Below are 23,175 nucleotides of genomic sequence, written 5' to 3'. Positions count from 1 at the left end.
CCTTACAGGGTTAAAAAGAAAGATTCCTACTTTCATTGCTACCTGCTTGCTGGCTAGCCAGCTAGCCAGCCCTGTGGGCCTTGCTGCTGCTGCTGCTGCTGCTGCAGCCAAAAAACAAAAGGTGGTGCTGCTGCTGCTTCTGCTGCTTCTGCTTGTGTCTGGCCGCTGTTGGAGCGTCCAGGCACAGGACTTCTGCTGCTGCTGACTAAATGGCCTCCTTAATTGGATCATTTGAGTAGCCAGCACACCTGTGCAGGTAGGGCATGACATGATAGGCAGCTGCCTTGATAGCGGGTGGGTGCTGAATGTTCCTAATTGACAAAATAAGATTAATGCTTATGAAGAAATATAAAATCTCATCCCTTCCCCAATATCGCGCCACACCCCTACCCCTTAATTCCCTGGTTGAACTTGATGGACATATGTCTTTTTTCGACCGTACTAACTATGTAACTATGTAACATAACATGGGGGGGTCTCCTGGCTGTTCACACAGGTGTGTCATTGCTGTACATTGACCATGCATTGCTTCTGTGGTATTGCAAAGGCAAAGACAAATGCTTCCAGCCATCCATTGCACTAATGGATTGGTCATCAGCTGGCTGTCTATGTCCCGCATCAATATAGACCAAAGTACAGAGGGTTAGGCTATGCTATAGTGCACCTACCTGATGCATCAGAAGGTGCGAGGCCCTTGCTAAATTCTGTGCACAGACTTTGAGATCTATGCTTTAGACTGTATCTAAACCTGCTCCAACATGGACTGACATTCTGGCCTACTTTCAGCCGATGCGACTTGTCTGTCGCTGAACAGTCGCTTTTTATGTATTCAGCACCTATGTATAATGTTGTAAAAATGCTCTAGAAGCTAAAGTCGCAGAAATGTCACACATATTTGGCCTGCAACTTTCTGTGCGACAAATTCAGACAGGAAAAATCAGTATAAATCCTTAGAAAATTATCCCCCAGTGTCTCCATCTGCTGGCGGTATTGAATAAGCATTGCTGCACTGATGGGGTATGCATTAGACGAAAAAAAAGAAGAAAAAGAAGAATAATACGCCCAGAAAAGAGGCGAAAAGGAGAAAAACGTAAAAAAACGTGAAAAAAAAGTAAGAGGAAGAGAAGGGAAAAAAAGGTGGAAATGGGTTTAAAAGTGATTTCGGCGGAGAAATATATATATATATATATATATATATATATATATATATATATACGCGCACACACACACATATATATAAACGTATTCTCCGTTGAGATATTGCAGCCGCTGCTGTGTCCAGGCCCAGGAGCCTTAGCACTGTGCTGTGATGTCACTCAATACCACTGACATCACTAGGTGTAAACAACATCTCTCCTTTGCTGTGTATGTGACTATGGAGCTGTTTGGTGATGTCGTCTATTATGGCCTTCATAGAAGCAACAGGAGATTGTTGCATCCATCTAGAACCCTCAGAACTACAGTGCTATGATGTCACTCACTTCCACAGGCCTTGCAGAGTGTAAACAACAACAACCCAGCTTTGTCGTGTATGTAACCATAGGGATTGTGATGTCACCTAGAACCTTCACAGCAGCGACAGCTTTATGAGGAGCATCAGCACTGCTCTGCCTGAGCAGAACCATCACCGCCATAGGTTGTCAAATAACCCGGATTTAACCCACACAGGTAAGTCCAATGGGGTGCAGGCATGTCCTCTATGCTTACAGCTTCCCGTGGGTGTTGGTTTGATACCGTTTGGGGACAGCCAAGGAGGCATCTGCAGGCAACAAAGGTAGGTGTGTGCTTGTGTGTGTGTTTCCTATGCAGATCCTAAGCCCAGTGTCACATGCAAGTAGGAGGAGTAAGAAGGGTTCCTGGCAAATCCGGGTTATGGATTGCATTTAAAAAGGCCCCGTGGGAGTGCAATGGGCCCCTGTCTTGCTGCTTAGCAATAATGGTATGGGTTTAGGTTCTGCTGTGTGTACTGGTGGTTGACTGCCCCCCAGCCCAGAGTGTGCATGGAAAATTGTCTGGCAGCCTCCCTGACAGCAAGCAGTGATAGTGCCCATGAAGGGGACCTTGTTGGGCCCGCCCCTTTCACGGTTATCGCTTCTCGGCCTTTTGGCTAAGATCAAGTGTAGTATCTGTTCTTATCAGTTTAATATCTGATACGTCCCCTATCTGGGGACCATATATTAAATGGATTTTTGAGAACGGGGGCCGATTTCGAAGCTTGCTTCCGTCGCCCTATGCATTGACCCGATATGGCAGTATCTTCGGGTACAGTGCACCACCCCCTTACAGGGTTAAAAAGAAAGATTCCTACTTTCATTGCTACCTGCTTGCTGGCTAGCCAGCTAGCCAGCCCTGTGGGCCTTGCTGCTGCTGCTGCTGCTGCTGCAGCCAAAAAACAAAAGGTGGTGCTGCTGCTGCTTCTGCTGCTTCTGCTTGTGTCTGGCCGCTGTTGGAGCGTCCAGGCACAGGACTTCTGCTGCTGCTGACTAAATGGCCTCCTTAATTGGATCATTTGAGTAGCCAGCACACCTGTGCAGGTAGGGCATGACATGATAGGCAGCTGCCTTGATAGCGGGTGGGTGCTGAATGTTCCTAATTGACAAAATAAGATTAATGCTTATGAAGAAATATAAAATCTCATCCCTTCCCCAATATCGCGCCACACCCCTACCCCTTAATTCCCTGGTTGAACTTGATGGACATATGTCTTTTTTCGACCGTACTAACTATGTAACTATGTAACATAACATGGGGGGGTCTCCTGGCTGTTCACACAGGTGTGTCATTGCTGTACATTGACCATGCATTGCTTCTGTGGTATTGCAAAGGCAAAGACAAATGCTTCCAGCCATCCATTGCACTAATGGATTGGTCATCAGCTGGCTGTCTATGTCCCGCATCAATATAGACCAAAGTACAGAGGGTTAGGCTATGCTATAGTGCACCTACCTGATGCATCAGAAGGTGCGAGGCCCTTGCTAAATTCTGTGCACAGACTTTGAGATCTATGCTTTAGACTGTATCTAAACCTGCTCCAACATGGACTGACATTCTGGCCTACTTTCAGCCGATGCGACTTGTCTGTCGCTGAACAGTCGCTTTTTATGTATTCAGCACCTATGTATAATGTTGTAAAAATGCTCTAGAAGCTAAAGTCGCAGAAATGTCACACATATTTGGCCTGCAACTTTCTGTGCGACAAATTCAGACAGGAAAAATCAGTATAAATCCTTAGAAAATTATCCCCCAGTGTCTCCATCTGCTGGCGGTATTGAATAAGCATTGCTGCACTGATGGGGTATGCATTAGACGAAAAAAAAGAAGAAAAAGAAGAATAATACGCCCAGAAAAGAGGCGAAAAGGAGAAAAACGTAAAAAAACGTGAAAAAAAAGTAAGAGGAAGAGAAGGGAAAAAAAGGTGGAAATGGGTTTAAAAGTGATTTCGGCGGAGAAATATATATATATATATATATATATATATATATATATATATATATATATACGCGCACACACACACATATATATAAACGTATTCTCCGTTGAGATATTGCAGCCGCTGCTGTGTCCAGGCCCAGGAGCCTTAGCACTGTGCTGTGATGTCACTCAATACCACTGACATCACTAGGTGTAAACAACATCTCTCCTTTGCTGTGTATGTGACTATGGAGCTGTTTGGTGATGTCGTCTATTATGGCCTTCATAGAAGCAACAGGAGATTGTTGCATCCATCTAGAACCCTCAGAACTACAGTGCTATGATGTCACTCACTTCCACAGGCCTTGCAGAGTGTAAACAACAACAACCCAGCTTTGTCGTGTATGTAACCATAGGGATTGTGATGTCACCTAGAACCTTCACAGCAGCGACAGCTTTATGAGGAGCATCAGCACTGCTCTGCCTGAGCAGAACCATCACCGCCATAGGTTGTCAAATAACCCGGATTTAACCCACACAGGTAAGTCCAATGGGGTGCAGGCATGTCCTCTATGCTTACAGCTTCCCGTGGGTGTTGGTTTGATACCGTTTGGGGACAGCCAAGGAGGCATCTGCAGGCAACAAAGGTAGGTGTGTGCTTGTGTGTGTGTTTCCTATGCAGATCCTAAGCCCAGTGTCACATGCAAGTAGGAGGAGTAAGAAGGGTTCCTGGCAAATCCGGGTTATGGATTGCATTTAAAAAGGCCCCGTGGGAGTGCAATGGGCCCCTGTCTTGCTGCTTAGCAATAATGGTATGGGTTTAGGTTCTGCTGTGTGTACTGGTGGTTGACTGCCCCCCAGCCCAGAGTGTGCATGGAAAATTGTCTGGCAGCCTCCCTGACAGCAAGCAGTGATAGTGCCCATGAAGGGGACCTTGTTGGGCCCGCCCCTTTCACGGTTATCGCTTCTCGGCCTTTTGGCTAAGATCAAGTGTAGTATCTGTTCTTATCAGTTTAATATCTGATACGTCCCCTATCTGGGGACCATATATTAAATGGATTTTTGAGAACGGGGGCCGATTTCGAAGCTTGCTTCCGTCGCCCTATGCATTGACCCGATATGGCAGTATCTTCGGGTACAGTGCACCACCCCCTTACAGGGTTAAAAAGAAAGATTCCTACTTTCATTGCTACCTGCTTGCTGGCTAGCCAGCTAGCCAGCCCTGTGGGCCTTGCTGCTGCTGCTGCTGCTGCAGCCAAAAAACAAAAGGTGGTGCTGCTGCTGCTTCTGCTGCTTCTGCTTGTGTCTGGCCGCTGTTGGAGCGTCCAGGCACAGGACTTCTGCTGCTGCTGACTAAATGGCCTCCTTAATTGGATCATTTGAGTAGCCAGCACACCTGTGCAGGTAGGGCATGACATGATAGGCAGCTGCCTTGATAGCGGGTGGGTGCTGAATGTTCCTAATTGACAAAATAAGATTAATGCTTATGAAGAAATATAAAATCTCATCCCTTCCCCAATATCGCGCCACACCCCTACCCCTTAATTCCCTGGTTGAACTTGATGGACATATGTCTTTTTTCGACCGTACTAACTATGTAACTATGTAACATAACATGGGGGGGTCTCCTGGCTGTTCACACAGGTGTGTCATTGCTGTACATTGACCATGCATTGCTTCTGTGGTATTGCAAAGGCAAAGACAAATGCTTCCAGCCATCCATTGCACTAATGGATTGGTCATCAGCTGGCTGTCTATGTCCCGCATCAATATAGACCAAAGTACAGAGGGTTAGGCTATGCTATAGTGCACCTACCTGATGCATCAGAAGGTGCGAGGCCCTTGCTAAATTCTGTGCACAGACTTTGAGATCTATGCTTTAGACTGTATCTAAACCTGCTCCAACATGGACTGACATTCTGGCCTACTTTCAGCCGATGCGACTTGTCTGTCGCTGAACAGTCGCTTTTTATGTATTCAGCACCTATGTATAATGTTGTAAAAATGCTCTAGAAGCTAAAGTCGCAGAAATGTCACACATATTTGGCCTGCAACTTTCTGTGCGACAAATTCAGACAGGAAAAATCAGTATAAATCCTTAGAAAATTATCCCCCAGTGTCTCCATCTGCTGGCGGTATTGAATAAGCATTGCTGCACTGATGGGGTATGCATTAGACGAAAAAAAAGAAGAAAAAGAAGAATAATACGCCCAGAAAAGAGGCGAAAAGGAGAAAAACGTAAAAAAACGTGAAAAAAAAGTAAGAGGAAGAGAAGGGAAAAAAAGGTGGAAATGGGTTTAAAAGTGATTTCGGCGGAGAAATATATATATATATATATATATATATATATATATATATATATATACGCGCACACACACACATATATATAAACGTATTCTCCGTTGAGATATTGCAGCCGCTGCTGTGTCCAGGCCCAGGAGCCTTAGCACTGTGCTGTGATGTCACTCAATACCACTGACATCACTAGGTGTAAACAACATCTCTCCTTTGCTGTGTATGTGACTATGGAGCTGTTTGGTGATGTCGTCTATTATGGCCTTCATAGAAGCAACAGGAGATTGTTGCATCCATCTAGAACCCTCAGAACTACAGTGCTATGATGTCACTCACTTCCACAGGCCTTGCAGAGTGTAAACAACAACAACCCAGCTTTGTCGTGTATGTAACCATAGGGATTGTGATGTCACCTAGAACCTTCACAGCAGCGACAGCTTTATGAGGAGCATCAGCACTGCTCTGCCTGAGCAGAACCATCACCGCCATAGGTTGTCAAATAACCCGGATTTAACCCACACAGGTAAGTCCAATGGGGTGCAGGCATGTCCTCTATGCTTACAGCTTCCCGTGGGTGTTGATTTGATACCGTTTGGGGACAGCCAAGGAGGCATCTGCAGGCAACAAAGGTAGGTGTGTGCTTGTGTGTGTGTTTCCTATGCAGATCCTAAGCCCAGTGTCACATGCAAGTAGGAGGAGTAAGAAGGGTTCCTGGCAAATCCGGGTTATGGATTGCATTTAAAAAGGCCCCGTGGGAGTGCAATGGGCCCCTGTCTTGCTGCTTAGCAATAATGGTATGGGTTTAGGTTCTGCTGTGTGTACTGGTGGTTGACTGCCCCCCAGCCCAGAGTGTGCATGGAAAATTGTCTGGCAGCCTCCCTGACAGCAAGCAGTGATAGTGCCCATGAAGGGGACCTTGTTGGGCCCGCCCCTTTCACGGTTATCGCTTCTCGGCCTTTTGGCTAAGATCAAGTGTAGTATCTGTTCTTATCAGTTTAATATCTGATACGTCCCCTATCTGGGGACCATATATTAAATGGATTTTTGAGAACGGGGGCCGATTTCGAAGCTTGCTTCCGTCGCCCTATGCATTGACCCGATATGGCAGTATCTTCGGGTACAGTGCACCACCCCCTTACAGGGTTAAAAAGAAAGATTCCTACTTTCATTGCTACCTGCTTGCTGGCTAGCCAGCTAGCCAGCCCTGTGGGCCTTGCTGCTGCTGCTGCTGCTGCTGCAGCCAAAAAACAAAAGGTGGTGCTGCTGCTGCTTCTGCTGCTTCTGCTTGTGTCTGGCCGCTGTTGGAGCGTCCAGGCACAGGACTTCTGCTGCTGCTGACTAAATGGCCTCCTTAATTGGATCATTTGAGTAGCCAGCACACCTGTGCAGGTAGGGCATGACATGATAGGCAGCTGCCTTGATAGCGGGTGGGTGCTGAATGTTCCTAATTGACAAAATAAGATTAATGCTTATGAAGAAATATAAAATCTCATCCCTTCCCCAATATCGCGCCACACCCCTACCCCTTAATTCCCTGGTTGAACTTGATGGACATATGTCTTTTTTCGACCGTACTAACTATGTAACTATGTAACATAACATGGGGGGGTCTCCTGGCTGTTCACACAGGTGTGTCATTGCTGTACATTGACCATGCATTGCTTCTGTGGTATTGCAAAGGCAAAGACAAATGCTTCCAGCCATCCATTGCACTAATGGATTGGTCATCAGCTGGCTGTCTATGTCCCGCATCAATATAGACCAAAGTACAGAGGGTTAGGCTATGCTATAGTGCACCTACCTGATGCATCAGAAGGTGCGAGGCCCTTGCTAAATTCTGTGCACAGACTTTGAGATCTATGCTTTAGACTGTATCTAAACCTGCTCCAACATGGACTGACATTCTGGCCTACTTTCAGCCGATGCGACTTGTCTGTCGCTGAACAGTCGCTTTTTATGTATTCAGCACCTATGTATAATGTTGTAAAAATGCTCTAGAAGCTAAAGTCGCAGAAATGTCACACATATTTGGCCTGCAACTTTCTGTGCGACAAATTCAGACAGGAAAAATCAGTATAAATCCTTAGAAAATTATCCCCCAGTGTCTCCATCTGCTGGCGGTATTGAATAAGCATTGCTGCACTGATGGGGTATGCATTAGACGAAAAAAAAGAAGAAAAAGAAGAATAATACGCCCAGAAAAGAGGCGAAAAGGAGAAAAACGTAAAAAAACGTGAAAAAAAAGTAAGAGGAAGAGAAGGGAAAAAAAGGTGGAAATGGGTTTAAAAGTGATTTCGGCGGAGAAATATATATATATATATATATATATATATATATATATATATATATACGCGCACACACACACATATATATAAACGTATTCTCCGTTGAGATATTGCAGCCGCTGCTGTGTCCAGGCCCAGGAGCCTTAGCACTGTGCTGTGATGTCACTCAATACCACTGACATCACTAGGTGTAAACAACATCTCTCCTTTGCTGTGTATGTGACTATGGAGCTGTTTGGTGATGTCGTCTATTATGGCCTTCATAGAAGCAACAGGAGATTGTTGCATCCATCTAGAACCCTCAGAACTACAGTGCTATGATGTCACTCACTTCCACAGGCCTTGCAGAGTGTAAACAACAACAACCCAGCTTTGTCGTGTATGTAACCATAGGGATTGTGATGTCACCTAGAACCTTCACAGCAGCGACAGCTTTATGAGGAGCATCAGCACTGCTCTGCCTGAGCAGAACCATCACCGCCATAGGTTGTCAAATAACCCGGATTTAACCCACACAGGTAAGTCCAATGGGGTGCAGGCATGTCCTCTATGCTTACAGCTTCCCGTGGGTGTTGGTTTGATACCGTTTGGGGACAGCCAAGGAGGCATCTGCAGGCAACAAAGGTAGGTGTGTGCTTGTGTGTGTGTTTCCTATGCAGATCCTAAGCCCAGTGTCACATGCAAGTAGGAGGAGTAAGAAGGGTTCCTGGCAAATCCGGGTTATGGATTGCATTTAAAAAGGCCCCGTGGGAGTGCAATGGGCCCCTGTCTTGCTGCTTAGCAATAATGGTATGGGTTTAGGTTCTGCTGTGTGTACTGGTGGTTGACTGCCCCCCAGCCCAGAGTGTGCATGGAAAATTGTCTGGCAGCCTCCCTGACAGCAAGCAGTGATAGTGCCCATGAAGGGGACCTTGTTGGGCCCGCCCCTTTCACGGTTATCGCTTCTCGGCCTTTTGGCTAAGATCAAGTGTAGTATCTGTTCTTATCAGTTTAATATCTGATACGTCCCCTATCTGGGGACCATATATTAAATGGATTTTTGAGAACGGGGGCCGATTTCGAAGCTTGCTTCCGTCGCCCTATGCATTGACCCGATATGGCAGTATCTTCGGGTACAGTGCACCACCCCCTTACAGGGTTAAAAAGAAAGATTCCTACTTTCATTGCTACCTGCTTGCTGGCTAGCCAGCTAGCCAGCCCTGTGGGCCTTGCTGCTGCTGCTGCTGCTGCTGCAGCCAAAAAACAAAAGGTGGTGCTGCTGCTGCTTCTGCTGCTTCTGCTTGTGTCTGGCCGCTGTTGGAGCGTCCAGGCACAGGACTTCTGCTGCTGCTGACTAAATGGCCTCCTTAATTGGATCATTTGAGTAGCCAGCACACCTGTGCAGGTAGGGCATGACATGATAGGCAGCTGCCTTGATAGCGGGTGGGTGCTGAATGTTCCTAATTGACAAAATAAGATTAATGCTTATGAAGAAATATAAAATCTCATCCCTTCCCCAATATCGCGCCACACCCCTACCCCTTAATTCCCTGGTTGAACTTGATGGACATATGTCTTTTTTCGACCGTACTAACTATGTAACTATGTAACATAACATGGGGGGGTCTCCTGGCTGTTCACACAGGTGTGTCATTGCTGTACATTGACCATGCATTGCTTCTGTGGTATTGCAAAGGCAAAGACAAATGCTTCCAGCCATCCATTGCACTAATGGATTGGTCATCAGCTGGCTGTCTATGTCCCGCATCAATATAGACCAAAGTACAGAGGGTTAGGCTATGCTATAGTGCACCTACCTGATGCATCAGAAGGTGCGAGGCCCTTGCTAAATTCTGTGCACAGACTTTGAGATCTATGCTTTAGACTGTATCTAAACCTGCTCCAACATGGACTGACATTCTGGCCTACTTTCAGCCGATGCGACTTGTCTGTCGCTGAACAGTCGCTTTTTATGTATTCAGCACCTATGTATAATGTTGTAAAAATGCTCTAGAAGCTAAAGTCGCAGAAATGTCACACATATTTGGCCTGCAACTTTCTGTGCGACAAATTCAGACAGGAAAAATCAGTATAAATCCTTAGAAAATTATCCCCCAGTGTCTCCATCTGCTGGCGGTATTGAATAAGCATTGCTGCACTGATGGGGTATGCATTAGACGAAAAAAAAGAAGAAAAAGAAGAATAATACGCCCAGAAAAGAGGCGAAAAGGAGAAAAACGTAAAAAAACGTGAAAAAAAAGTAAGAGGAAGAGAAGGGAAAAAAAGGTGGAAATGGGTTTAAAAGTGATTTCGGCGGAGAAATATATATATATATATATATATATATATATATATATATATATATATATACGCGCACACACACACATATATATAAACGTATTCTCCGTTGAGATATTGCAGCCGCTGCTGTGTCCAGGCCCAGGAGCCTTAGCACTGTGCTGTGATGTCACTCAATACCACTGACATCACTAGGTGTAAACAACATCTCTCCTTTGCTGTGTATGTGACTATGGAGCTGTTTGGTGATGTCGTCTATTATGGCCTTCATAGAAGCAACAGGAGATTGTTGCATCCATCTAGAACCCTCAGAACTACAGTGCTATGATGTCACTCACTTCCACAGGCCTTGCAGAGTGTAAACAACAACAACCCAGCTTTGTCGTGTATGTAACCATAGGGATTGTGATGTCACCTAGAACCTTCACAGCAGCGACAGCTTTATGAGGAGCATCAGCACTGCTCTGCCTGAGCAGAACCATCACCGCCATAGGTTGTCAAATAACCCGGATTTAACCCACACAGGTAAGTCCAATGGGGTGCAGGCATGTCCTCTATGCTTACAGCTTCCCGTGGGTGTTGGTTTGATACCGTTTGGGGACAGCCAAGGAGGCATCTGCAGGCAACAAAGGTAGGTGTGTGCTTGTGTGTGTGTTTCCTATGCAGATCCTAAGCCCAGTGTCACATGCAAGTAGGAGGAGTAAGAAGGGTTCCTGGCAAATCCGGGTTATGGATTGCATTTAAAAAGGCCCCGTGGGAGTGCAATGGGCCCCTGTCTTGCTGCTTAGCAATAATGGTATGGGTTTAGGTTCTGCTGTGTGTACTGGTGGTTGACTGCCCCCCAGCCCAGAGTGTGCATGGAAAATTGTCTGGCAGCCTCCCTGACAGCAAGCAGTGATAGTGCCCATGAAGGGGACCTTGTTGGGCCCGCCCCTTTCACGGTTATCGCTTCTCGGCCTTTTGGCTAAGATCAAGTGTAGTATCTGTTCTTATCAGTTTAATATCTGATACGTCCCCTATCTGGGGACCATATATTAAATGGATTTTTGAGAACGGGGGCCGATTTCGAAGCTTGCTTCCGTCGCCCTATGCATTGACCCGATATGGCAGTATCTTCGGGTACAGTGCACCACCCCCTTACAGGGTTAAAAAGAAAGATTCCTACTTTCATTGCTACCTGCTTGCTGGCTAGCCAGCTAGCCAGCCCTGTGGGCCTTGCTGCTGCTGCTGCTGCTGCTGCAGCCAAAAAACAAAAGGTGGTGCTGCTGCTGCTTCTGCTGCTTCTGCTTGTGTCTGGCCGCTGTTGGAGCGTCCAGGCACAGGACTTCTGCTGCTGCTGACTAAATGGCCTCCTTAATTGGATCATTTGAGTAGCCAGCACACCTGTGCAGGTAGGGCATGACATGATAGGCAGCTGCCTTGATAGCGGGTGGGTGCTGAATGTTCCTAATTGACAAAATAAGATTAATGCTTATGAAGAAATATAAAATCTCATCCCTTCCCCAATATCGCGCCACACCCCTACCCCTTAATTCCCTGGTTGAACTTGATGGACATATGTCTTTTTTCGACCGTACTAACTATGTAACTATGTAACATAACATGGGGGGGTCTCCTGGCTGTTCACACAGGTGTGTCATTGCTGTACATTGACCATGCATTGCTTCTGTGGTATTGCAAAGGCAAAGACAAATGCTTCCAGCCATCCATTGCACTAATGGATTGGTCATCAGCTGGCTGTCTATGTCCCGCATCAATATAGACCAAAGTACAGAGGGTTAGGCTATGCTATAGTGCACCTACCTGATGCATCAGAAGGTGCGAGGCCCTTGCTAAATTCTGTGCACAGACTTTGAGATCTATGCTTTAGACTGTATCTAAACCTGCTCCAACATGGACTGACATTCTGGCCTACTTTCAGCCGATGCGACTTGTCTGTCGCTGAACAGTCGCTTTTTATGTATTCAGCACCTATGTATAATGTTGTAAAAATGCTCTAGAAGCTAAAGTCGCAGAAATGTCACACATATTTGGCCTGCAACTTTCTGTGCGACAAATTCAGACAGGAAAAATCAGTATAAATCCTTAGAAAATTATCCCCCAGTGTCTCCATCTGCTGGCGGTATTGAATAAGCATTGCTGCACTGATGGGGTATGCATTAGACGAAAAAAAAGAAGAAAAAGAAGAATAATACGCCCAGAAAAGAGGCGAAAAGGAGAAAAACGTAAAAAAACGTGAAAAAAAAGTAAGAGGAAGAGAAGGGAAAAAAAGGTGGAAATGGGTTTAAAAGTGATTTCGGCGGAGAAATATATATATATATATATATATATATATATATATATATATATATATACGCGCACACACACACATATATATAAACGTATTCTCCGTTGAGATATTGCAGCCGCTGCTGTGTCCAGGCCCAGGAGCCTTAGCACTGTGCTGTGATGTCACTCAATACCACTGACATCACTAGGTGTAAACAACATCTCTCCTTTGCTGTGTATGTGACTATGGAGCTGTTTGGTGATGTCGTCTATTATGGCCTTCATAGAAGCAACAGGAGATTGTTGCATCCATCTAGAACCCTCAGAACTACAGTGCTATGATGTCACTCACTTCCACAGGCCTTGCAGAGTGTAAACAACAACAACCCAGCTTTGTCGTGTATGTAACCATAGGGATTGTGATGTCACCTAGAACCTTCACAGCAGCGACAGCTTTATGAGGAGCATCAGCACTGCTCTGCCTGAGCAGAACCATCACCGCCATAGGTTGTCAAATAACCCGGATTTAACCCACACAGGTAAGTCCAATGGGGTGCAGGCATGTCCTCTATGCTTACAGCTTCCCGTGGGTGTTGGTTTGATACCGTTTGGGGACAGCCAAGGAGGCATCTGCAGGCAACAAAGGTAGGTGTGTGCTTGTGTGTGTGTTTCCTATGCAGATCCTAAGCCCAGTGTCACATGCAAGTAGGAGGAGTAAGAAGGGTTCCTGGCAAATCCGGGTTATGGATTGCATTTAAAAAGGCCCCGTGGGAGTGCAATGGGCCCCTGTCTTGCTGCTTAGCAATAATGGTATGGGTTTAGGTTCTGCTGTGTGTACTGGTGGTTGACTGCCCCCCAGCCCAGAGTGTGCATGGAAAATTGTCTGGCAGCCTCCCTGACAGCAAGCAGTGATAGTGCCCATGAAGGGGACCTTGTTGGGCCCGCCCCTTTCACGGTTATCGCTTCTCGGCCTTTTGGCTAAGATCAAGTGTAGTATCTGTTCTTATCAGTTTAATATCTGATACGTCCCCTATCTGGGGACCATATATTAAATGGATTTTTGAGAACGGGGGCCGATTTCGAAGCTTGCTTCCGTCGCCCTATGCATTGACCCGATATGGCAGTATCTTCGGGTACAGTGCACCACCCCCTTACAGGGTTAAAAAGAAAGATTCCTACTTTCATTGCTACCTGCTTGCTGGCTAGCCAGCTAGCCAGCCCTGTGGGCCTTGCTGCTGCTGCTGCTGCTGCTGCAGCCAAAAAACAAAAGGTGGTGCTGCTGCTGCTTCTGCTGCTTCTGCTTGTGTCTGGCCGCTGTTGGAGCGTCCAGGCACAGGACTTCTGCTGCTGCTGACTAAATGGCCTCCTTAATTGGATCATTTGAGTAGCCAGCACACCTGTGCAGGTAGGGCATGACATGATAGGCAGCTGCCTTGATAGCGGGTGGGTGCTGAATGTTCCTAATTGACAAAATAAGATTAATGCTTATGAAGAAATATAAAATCTCATCCCTTCCCCAATATCGCGCCACACCCCTACCCCTTAATTCCCTGGTTGAACTTGATGGACATATGTCTTTTTTCGACCGTACTAACTATGTAACTATGTAACATAACATGGGGGGGTCTCCTGGCTGTTCACACAGGTGTGTCATTGCTGTACATTGACCATGCATTGCTTCTGTGGTATTGCAAAGGCAAAGACAAATGCTTCCAGCCATCCATTGCACTAATGGATTGGTCATCAGCTGGCTGTCTATGTCCCGCATCAATATAGACCAAAGTACAGAGGGTTAGGCTATGCTATAGTGCACCTACCTGATGCATCAGAAGGTGCGAGGCCCTTGCTAAATTCTGTGCACAGACTTTGAGATCTATGCTTTAGACTGTATCTAAACCTGCTCCAACATGGACTGACATTCTGGCCTACTTTCAGCCGATGCGACTTGTCTGTCGCTGAACAGTCGCTTTTTATGTATTCAGCACCTATGTATAATGTTGTAAAAATGCTCTAGAAGCTAAAGTCGCAGAAATGTCACACATATTTGGCCTGCAACTTTCTGTGCGACAAATTCAGACAGGAAAAATCAGTATAAATCCTTAGAAAATTATCCCCCAGTGTCTCCATCTGCTGGCGGTATTGAATAAGCATTGCTGCACTGATGGGGTATGCATTAGACGAAAAAAAAGAAGAAAAAGAAGAATAATACGCCCAGAAAAGAGGCGAAAAGGAGAAAAACGTAAAAAAACGTGAAAAAAAAGTAAGAGGAAGAGAAGGGAAAAAAAGGTGGAAATGGGTTTAAAAGTGATTTCGGCGGAGAAATATATATATATATATATATATATATATATATATATATATATACGCGCACACACACACATATATATAAACGTATTCTCCGTTGAGATATTGCAGCCGCTGCTGTGTCCAGGCCCAGGAGCCTTAGCACTGTGCTGTGATGTCACTCAATACCACTGACATCACTAGGTGTAAACAACATCTCTCCTTTGCTGTGTATGTGACTATGGAGCTGTTTGGTGATGTCGTCTATTATGGCCTTCATAGAAGCAACAGGAGATTGTTGCATCCATCTAGAACCCTCAGAACTACAGTGCTATGATGTCACTCACTTCCACAGGCCTTGCAGAGTGTAAACAACAACAACCCAGCTTTGTCGTGTATGTAACCATAGGGATTGTGATGTCACCTAGAACCTTCACAGCAGCGACAGCTTTATGAGGAGCATCAGCACTGCTCTGCCTGAGCAGAACCATCACCGCCATAGGTTGTCAAATAACCCGGATTTAACCCACACAGGTAAGTCCAATGGGGTGCAGGCATGTCCTCTATGCTTACAGCTTCCCGTGGGTGTTGGTTTGATACCGTTTGGGGACAGCCAAGGAGGCATCTGCAGGCAACAAAGGTAGGTGTGTGCTTGTGTGTGTGTTTCCTATGCAGATCCTAAGCCCAGTGTCACATGCAAGTAGGAGGAGTAAGAAGGGTTCCTGGCAAATCCGGGTTATGGATTGCATTTAAAAAGGCCCCGTGGGAGTGCAATGGGCCCCTGTCTTGCTGCTTAGCAATAATGGTATGGGTTTAGGTTCTGCTGTGTGTACTGGTGGTTGACTGCCCCCCAGCCCAGAGTGTGCATGGAAAATTGTCTGGCAGCCTCCCTGACAGCAAGCAGTGATAGTGCCCATGAAGGGGACCTTGTTGGGCCCGCCCCTTTCACGGTTATCGCTTCTCGGCCTTTTGGCTAAGATCAAGTGTAGTATCTGTTCTTATCAGTTTAATATCTGATACGTCCCCTATCTGGGGACCATATATTAAATGGATTTTTGAGAACGGGGGCCGATTTCGAAGCTTGCTTCCGTCGCCCTATGCATTGACCCGATATGGCAGTATCTTCGGGTACAGTGCACCACCCCCTTACAGGGTTAAAAAGAAAGATTCCTACTTTCATTGCTACCTGCTTGCTGGCTAGCCAGCTAGCCAGCCCTGTGGGCCTTGCTGCTGCTGCTGCTGCTGCTGCAGCCAAAAAACAAAAGGTGGTGCTGCTGCTGCTTCTGCTGCTTCTGCTTGTGTCTGGCCGCTGTTGGAGCGTCCAGGCACAGGACTTCTGCTGCTGCTGACTAAATGGCCTCCTTAATTGGATCATTTGAGTAGCCAGCACACCTGTGCAGGTAGGGCATGACATGATAGGCAGCTGCCTTGATAGCGGGTGGGTGCTGAATGTTCCTAATTGACAAAATAAGATTAATGCTTATGAAGAAATATAAAATCTCATCCCTTCCCCAATATCGCGCCACACCCCTACCCCTTAATTCCCTGGTTGAACTTGATGGACATATGTCTTTTTTCGACCGTACTAACTATGTAACTATGTAACATAACATGGGGGGGTCTCCTGGCTGTTCACACAGGTGTGTCATTGCTGTACATTGACCATGCATTGCTTCTGTGGTATTGCAAAGGCAAAGACAAATGCTTCCAGCCATCCATTGCACTAATGGATTGGTCATCAGCTGGCTGTCTATGTCCCCGCATCAATATAGACCAAAGTACAGAGGGTTAGGCTATGCTATAGTGCACCTACCTGATGCATCAGAAGGTGCGAGGCCCTTGCTAAATTCTGTGCACAGACTTTGAGATCTATGCTTTAGACTGTATCTAAACCTGCTCCAACATGGACTGACATTCTGGCCTACTTTCAGCCGATGCGACTTGTCTGTCGCTGAACAGTCGCTTTTTATGTATTCAGCACCTATGTATAATGTTGTAAAAATGCTCTAGAAGCTAAAGTCGCAGAAATGTCACACATATTTGGCCTGCAACTTTCTGTGCGACAAATTCAGACAGGAAAAATCAGTATAAATCCTTAGAAAATTATCCCCCAGTGTCTCCATCTGCTGGCGGTATTGAATAAGCATTGCTGCACTGATGGGGTATGCATTAGACGAAAAAAAAGAAGAAAAAGAAGAATAATACGCCCAGAAAAGAGGCGAAAAGGAGAAAAACGTAAAAAAACGTGAAAAAAAAGTAAGAGGAAGAGAAGGGAAAAAAAGGTGGAAATGGGTTTAAAAGTGATTTCGGCGGAGAAATATATATATATATATATATATATATATATATATATATATATATATACGCGCACACACACACATATATATAAACGTATTCTCCGTTGAGATATTGCAGCCGCTGCTGTGTCCAGGCCCAGGAGCCTTAGCACTGTGCTGTGATGTCACTCAATACCACTGACATCACTAGGTGTAAACAACATCTCTCCTTTGCTGTGTATGTGACTATGGAGCTGTTTGGTGATGTCGTCTATTATGGCCTTCATAGAAGCAACAGGAGATTGTTGCATCCATCTAGAACCCTCAGAACTACAGTGCTATGATGTCACTCACTTCCACAGGCCTTGCAGAGTGTAAACAACAACAACCCAGCTTTGTCGTGTATGTAACCATAGGGATTGTGATGTCACCTAGAACCTTCACAGCAGCGACAGCTTTATGAGGAGCATCAGCACTGCTCTGCCTGAGCAGAACCATCACCGCCATAGGTTGTCAAATAACCCGGATTTAACCCACACAGGTAAGTCCAATGGGGTGCAGGCATGTCCTCTATGCTTACAGCTTCCCGTGGGTGTTGGTTTGATACCGTTTGGGGACAGCCAAGGAGGCATCTGCAGGCAACAAAGGTAGGTGTGTGCTTGTGTGTGTGTTTCCTATGCAGATCCTAAGCCAGTGTCACATGCAAGTAGGAGGAGTAAGAAGGGTTCCTGGCAAATCCGGGTTATGGATTGCATTTAAAAAGGCCCCGTGGGAGTGCAATGGGCCCCTGTCTTGCTGCTTAGCAATAATGGTATGGGTTTAGGTTCTGCTGTGTGTACTGGTGGTTGACTGCCCCCCAGCCCAGAGTGTGCATGGAAAATTGTCTGGCAGCCTCCCTGACAGCAAGCAGTGATAGTGCCCATGAAGGGGACCTTGTTGGGCCCGCCCCTTTCACGGTTATCGCTTCTCGGCCTTTTGGCTAAGATCAAGTGTAGTATCTGTTCTTATCAGTTTAATATCTGATACGTCCCCTATCTGGGGACCATATATTAAATGGATTTTTGAGAACGGGGGCCGATTTCGAAGCTTGCTTCCGTCGCCCTATGCATTGACCCGATATGGCAGTATCTTCGGGTACAGTGCACCCACCCCCTTACAGGGTTAAAAAGAAAGATTCCTACTTTCATTGCTACCTGCTTGCTGGCTAGCCAGCTAGCCAGCCCTGTGGGCCTTGCTGCTGCTGCTGCTGCTGCTGCAGCCAAAAAACAAAAGGTGGTGCTGCTGCTGCTTCTGCTGCTTCTGCTTGTGTCTGGCCGCTGTTGGAGCGTCCAGGCACAGGACTTCTGCTGCTGCTGACTAAATGGCCTCCTTAATTGGATCATTTGAGTAGCCAGCACACCTGTGCAGGTAGGGCATGACATGATAGGCAGCTGCCTTGATAGCGGGTGGGTGCTGAATGTTCCTAATTGACAAAATAAGATTAATGCTTATGAAGAAATATAAAATCTCATCCCTTCCCCAATATCGCGCCACACCCCTACCCCTTAATTCCCTGGTTGAACTTGATGGACATATGTCTTTTTTTCGACCGTACTAACTATGTAACTATGTAACATAACATGGGGGGGTCTCCTGGCTGTTCACACAGGTGTGTCATTGCTGTACATTGACCATGCATTGCTTCTGTGGTATTGCAAAGGCAAAGACAAATGCTTCCAGCCATCCATTGCACTAATGGATTGGTCATCAGCTGGCTGTCTATGTCCCGCATCAATATAGACCAAAGTACAGAGGGTTAGGCTATGCTATAGTGCACCTACCTGATGCATCAGAAGGTGCGAGGCCCTTGCTAAATTCTGTGCACAGACTTTGAGATCTATGCTTTAGACTGTATCTAAACCTGCTCCAACATGGACTGACATTCTGGCCTACTTTCAGCCGATGCGACTTGTCTGTCGCTGAACAGTCGCTTTTTATGTATTCAGCACCTATGTATAATGTTGTAAAAATGCTCTAGAAGCTAAAGTCGCAGAAATGTCACACATATTTGGCCTGCAACTTTCTGTGCGACAAATTCAGACAGGAAAAATCAGTATAAATCCTTAGAAAATTATCCCCCAGTGTCTCCATCTGCTGGCGGTATTGAATAAGCATTGCTGCACTGATGGGGTATGCATTAGACGAAAAAAAAGAAGAAAAAGAAGAATAATACGCCCAGAAAAGAGGCGAAAAGGAGAAAAACGTAAAAAAACGTGAAAAAAAAGTAAGAGGAAGAGAAGGGAAAAAAAGGTGGAAATGGGTTTAAAAGTGATTTCGGCGGAGAAATATATATATATATATATATATATATATATATATATATATATATACGCGCACACACACACATATATATAAACGTATTCTCCGTTGAGATATTGCAGCCGCTGCTGTGTCCAGGCCCAGGAGCCTTAGCACTGTGCTGTGATGTCACTCAATACCACTGACATCACTAGGTGTAAACAACATCTCTCCTTTGCTGTGTATGTGACTATGGAGCTGTTTGGTGATGTCGTCTATTATGGCCTTCATAGAAGCAACAGGAGATTGTTGCATCCATCTAGAACCCTCAGAACTACAGTGCTATGATGTCACTCACTTCCACAGGCCTTGCAGAGTGTAAACAACAACAACCCAGCTTTGTCGTGTATGTAAACCATAGGGATTGTGATGTCACCTAGAACCTTCACAGCAGCGACAGCTTTATGAGGAGCATCAGCACTTGCTCTGCCTGAGCAGAACCATCACCGCCATAGGTTGTCAAATAACCCGGATTTAACCCACACAGGTAAGTCCAATGGGGTGCAGGCATGTCCTCTATGCTTACAGCTTCCCGTGGGTGTTGGTTTGATACCGTTTGGGGACAGCCAAGGAGGCATCTGCAGGCAACAAAGGTAGGTGTGTGCTTGTGTGTGTGTTTCCTATGCAGATCCTAAGCCCAGTGTCACATGCAAGTAGGAGGAGTAAGAAGGGTTCCTGGCAAATCCGGGTTATGGATTGCATTTAAAAAGGCCCCGTGGGAGTGCAATGGGCCCCTGTCTTGCTGCTTAGCAATAATGGTATGGGTTTAGGTTCTGCTGTGTGTACTGGTGGTTGACTGCCCCCCAGCCCAGAGTGTGCATGGAAAATTGTCTGGCAGCCTCCCTGACAGCAAGCAGTGATAGTGCCCATGAAGGGGACCTTGTTGGGCCCGCCCCTTTCACGGTTATCGCTTCTCGGCCTTTTGGCTAAGATCAAGTGTAGTATCTGTTCTTATCAGTTTAATATCTGATACGTCCCCTATCTGGGGACCATATATTAAATGGATTTTTGAGAACGGGGGCCGATTTCGAAGCTTGCTTCCGTCGCCCTATGCATTGACCCGATATGGCAGTATCTTCGGGTACAGTGCACCACCCCCTTACAGGGTTAAAAAGAAAGATTCCTACTTTCATTGCTACCTGCTTGCTGGCTAGCCAGCTAGCCAGCCCTGTGGGCCTTGCTGCTGCTGCTGCTGCTGCTGCAGCCAAAAAACAAAAGGTGGTGCTGCTGCTGCTTCTGCTGCTTCTGCTTGTGTCTGGCCGCTGTTGGAGCGTCCAGGCACAGGACTTCTGCTGCTGCTGACTAAATGGCCTCCTTAATTGGATCATTTGAGTAGCCAGCACACCTGTGCAGGTAGGGCATGACATGATAGGCAGCTGCCTTGATAGCGGGTGGGGTGCTGAATGTTCCTAATTGACAAAATAAGATTAATGCTTATGAAGAAATATAAAATCTCATCCCTTCCCCAATATCGCGCCACACCCCTACCCCTTAATTCCCTGGTTGAACTTGATGGACATATGTCTTTTTTCGACCGTACTAACTATGTAACTATGTAACATAACATGGGGGGGGTCTCCTGGCTGTTCACACAGGTGTGTCATTGCTGTACATTGACCATGCATTGCTTCTGTGGTATTGCAAAGGCAAAGACAAATGCTTCCAGCCATCCATTGCACTAATGGATTGGTCATCAGCTGGCTGTCTATGTCCCGCATCAATATAGACCAAAGTACAGAGGGTTAGGCTATGCTATAGTGCACCTACCTGATGCATCAGAAGGTGCGAGGCCCTTGCTAAATTCTGTGCACAGACTTTGAGATCTATGCTTTAGACTGTATCTAAACCTGCTCCAACATGGACTGACATTCTGGCCTACTTTCAGCCGATGCGACTTGTCTGTCGCTGAACAGTCGCTTTTTATGTATTCAGCACCTATGTATAATGTTGTAAAAATGCTCTAGAAGCTAAAGTCGCAGAAATGTCACACATATTTGGCCTGCAACTTTCTGTGCGACAAATTCAGACAGGAAAAATCAGTATAAATCCTTAGAAAATTATCCCCCAGTGTCTCCATCTGCTGGCGGTATTGAATAAGCATTGCTGCACTGATGGGGTATGCATTAGACGAAAAAAAGAAGAAAAAGAAGAATAATACGCCCAGAAAAGAGGCGAAAAGGAGAAAAACGTAAAAAAAACGTGAAAAAAAAGTAAGAGGAAGAGAAGGGAAAAAAAGGTGGAAATGGGTTTAAAAGTGATTTCGGCGGAGAAATATATATATATATATATTATATATATATAATATATATATATATATACGCGCACACACACACATATATATAAACGTATTCTCCGTTGAGATATTGCAGCCGCTGCTGTGTCCAGGCCCAGGAGCCTTAGCACTGTGCTGTGATGTCACTCAATACCACTGACATCACTAGGTGTAAACAACATCTCTCCTTTGCTGTGTATGTGACTATGGAGCTGTTTGGTGATGTCGTCTATTATGGCCTTCATAGAAGCAACAGGAGATTGTTGCATCCATCTAGAACCCTCAGAACTACAGTGCTATGATGTCACTCACTTCCACAGGCCTTGCAGAGTGTAAACAACAACAACCCAGCTTTGTCGTGTATGTAACCATAGGGATTGTGATGTCACCTAGAACCTTCACAGCAGCGACAGCTTTATGAGGAGCATCAGCACTGCTCTGCCTGAGCAGAACCATCACCGCCATAGGTTGTCAAATAACCCGGATTTAACCCACACAGGTAAGTCCAATGGGGTGCAGGCATGTCCTCTATGCTTACAGCTTCCCGTGGGTGTTGGTTTGATACCGTTTGGGGACAGCCAAGGAGGCATCTGCAGGCAACAAAGGTAGGTGTGTGCTTGTGTGTGTGTTTCCTATGCAGATCCTAAGCCCAGTGTCACATGCAAGTAGGAGGAGTAAGAAGGGTTCCTGGCAAATCCGGGTTATGGATTGCATTTAAAAAGGCCCCGTGGGAGTGCAATGGGCCCCTGTCTTGCTGCTTAGCAATAATGGTATGGGTTTAGGTTCTGCTGTGTGTACTGGTGGTTGACTGCCCCCCAGCCCAGAGTGTGCATGGAAAATTGTCTGGCAGCCTCCCTGACAGCAAGCAGTGATAGTGCCCATGAAGGGGACCTTGTTGGGCCCCGCCCCTTTCACGGTTATCGCTTCTCGGCCTTTTGGCTAAGATCAAGTGTAGTATCTGTTCTTATCAGTTTAATATCTGATACGTCCCCTATCTGGGGACCATATATTAAATGGATTTTTGAGAACGGGGGGCCGATTTCGAAGCTTGCTTCCGTCGCCCTATGCATTGACCCGATATGGCAGTATCTTCGGGTACAGTGCACCACCCCCTTACAGGGTTAAAAAGAAAGATTCCTACTTTCATTGCTACCTGCTTGCTGGCTAGCCAGCTAGCCAGCCCTGTGGGCCTTGCTGCTGCTGCTGCTGCTGCTGCAGCCAAAAAAACAAAAGGTGGTGCTGCTGCTGCTTCTGCTGCTTCTGCTTGTGTCTGGCCGCTGTTGGAGCGTCCAGGCACAGGACTTCTGCTGCTGCTGACTAAATGGCCTCCTTAATTGGATCATTTGAGTAGCCAGCACACCTGTGCAGGTAGGGCATGACATGATAGGCAGCTGCCTTGATAGCGGGTGGGTGCTGAATGTTCCTAATTGACAAATAAGATTAATGCTTATGAAGAAATATAAAATCTCAA

The 23,175-nt window shown here is 46.1% G+C and overlaps 10 non-coding genes across 10 annotated transcripts; all 10 read left to right on the top strand.

Annotated features, from left to right (window-relative positions):
* Positions 1–2,087: 2,087 nt before the first annotated feature.
* On the top strand, positions 2,088–2,278 carry LOC130326045 (U2 spliceosomal RNA). The gene has a single exon (XR_008870729.1). It is a non-coding gene; the product is annotated as a U2 spliceosomal RNA (small nuclear RNA).
* Positions 2,279–4,371: 2,093 nt separating this feature from the next.
* Positions 4,372–4,562, top strand: LOC130326044 (U2 spliceosomal RNA). Its single transcript, XR_008870728.1, has one exon. It is a non-coding gene; the product is annotated as a U2 spliceosomal RNA (small nuclear RNA).
* A 2,086-nt stretch (positions 4,563–6,648) lies between these two features.
* Positions 6,649–6,839, top strand: LOC130326042 (U2 spliceosomal RNA). The gene has a single exon (XR_008870727.1). It is a non-coding gene; the product is annotated as a U2 spliceosomal RNA (small nuclear RNA).
* A 2,089-nt stretch (positions 6,840–8,928) lies between these two features.
* On the top strand, positions 8,929–9,119 carry LOC130326041 (U2 spliceosomal RNA). The gene has a single exon (XR_008870726.1). It is a non-coding gene; the product is annotated as a U2 spliceosomal RNA (small nuclear RNA).
* A 2,093-nt stretch (positions 9,120–11,212) lies between these two features.
* LOC130326055 (U2 spliceosomal RNA) lies at positions 11,213–11,403 on the top strand. The gene has a single exon (XR_008870737.1). It is a non-coding gene; the product is annotated as a U2 spliceosomal RNA (small nuclear RNA).
* Positions 11,404–13,494: 2,091 nt separating this feature from the next.
* Positions 13,495–13,685, top strand: LOC130326053 (U2 spliceosomal RNA). Its single transcript, XR_008870736.1, has one exon. It is a non-coding gene; the product is annotated as a U2 spliceosomal RNA (small nuclear RNA).
* A 2,087-nt stretch (positions 13,686–15,772) lies between these two features.
* On the top strand, positions 15,773–15,963 carry LOC130326052 (U2 spliceosomal RNA). Its single transcript, XR_008870735.1, has one exon. It is a non-coding gene; the product is annotated as a U2 spliceosomal RNA (small nuclear RNA).
* A 2,091-nt stretch (positions 15,964–18,054) lies between these two features.
* LOC130326040 (U2 spliceosomal RNA) lies at positions 18,055–18,245 on the top strand. The gene has a single exon (XR_008870725.1). It is a non-coding gene; the product is annotated as a U2 spliceosomal RNA (small nuclear RNA).
* Positions 18,246–20,338: 2,093 nt separating this feature from the next.
* On the top strand, positions 20,339–20,529 carry LOC130326051 (U2 spliceosomal RNA). Its single transcript, XR_008870734.1, has one exon. It is a non-coding gene; the product is annotated as a U2 spliceosomal RNA (small nuclear RNA).
* A 2,094-nt stretch (positions 20,530–22,623) lies between these two features.
* On the top strand, positions 22,624–22,815 carry LOC130326048 (U2 spliceosomal RNA). The gene has a single exon (XR_008870732.1). It is a non-coding gene; the product is annotated as a U2 spliceosomal RNA (small nuclear RNA).
* The last annotated feature ends 360 nt before the right edge of the window (positions 22,816–23,175 follow it).

Source organism: Hyla sarda, unplaced genomic scaffold, assembly GCF_029499605.1.
Source record: "Hyla sarda isolate aHylSar1 unplaced genomic scaffold, aHylSar1.hap1 scaffold_2790, whole genome shotgun sequence".
Lineage (NCBI taxonomy): Eukaryota > Metazoa > Chordata > Amphibia > Anura > Hylidae > Hyla > Hyla sarda.
The sequence above is the reverse complement of the archived record's forward strand: the minus strand, read 5'-3'. Positions and strand labels throughout refer to the sequence as shown.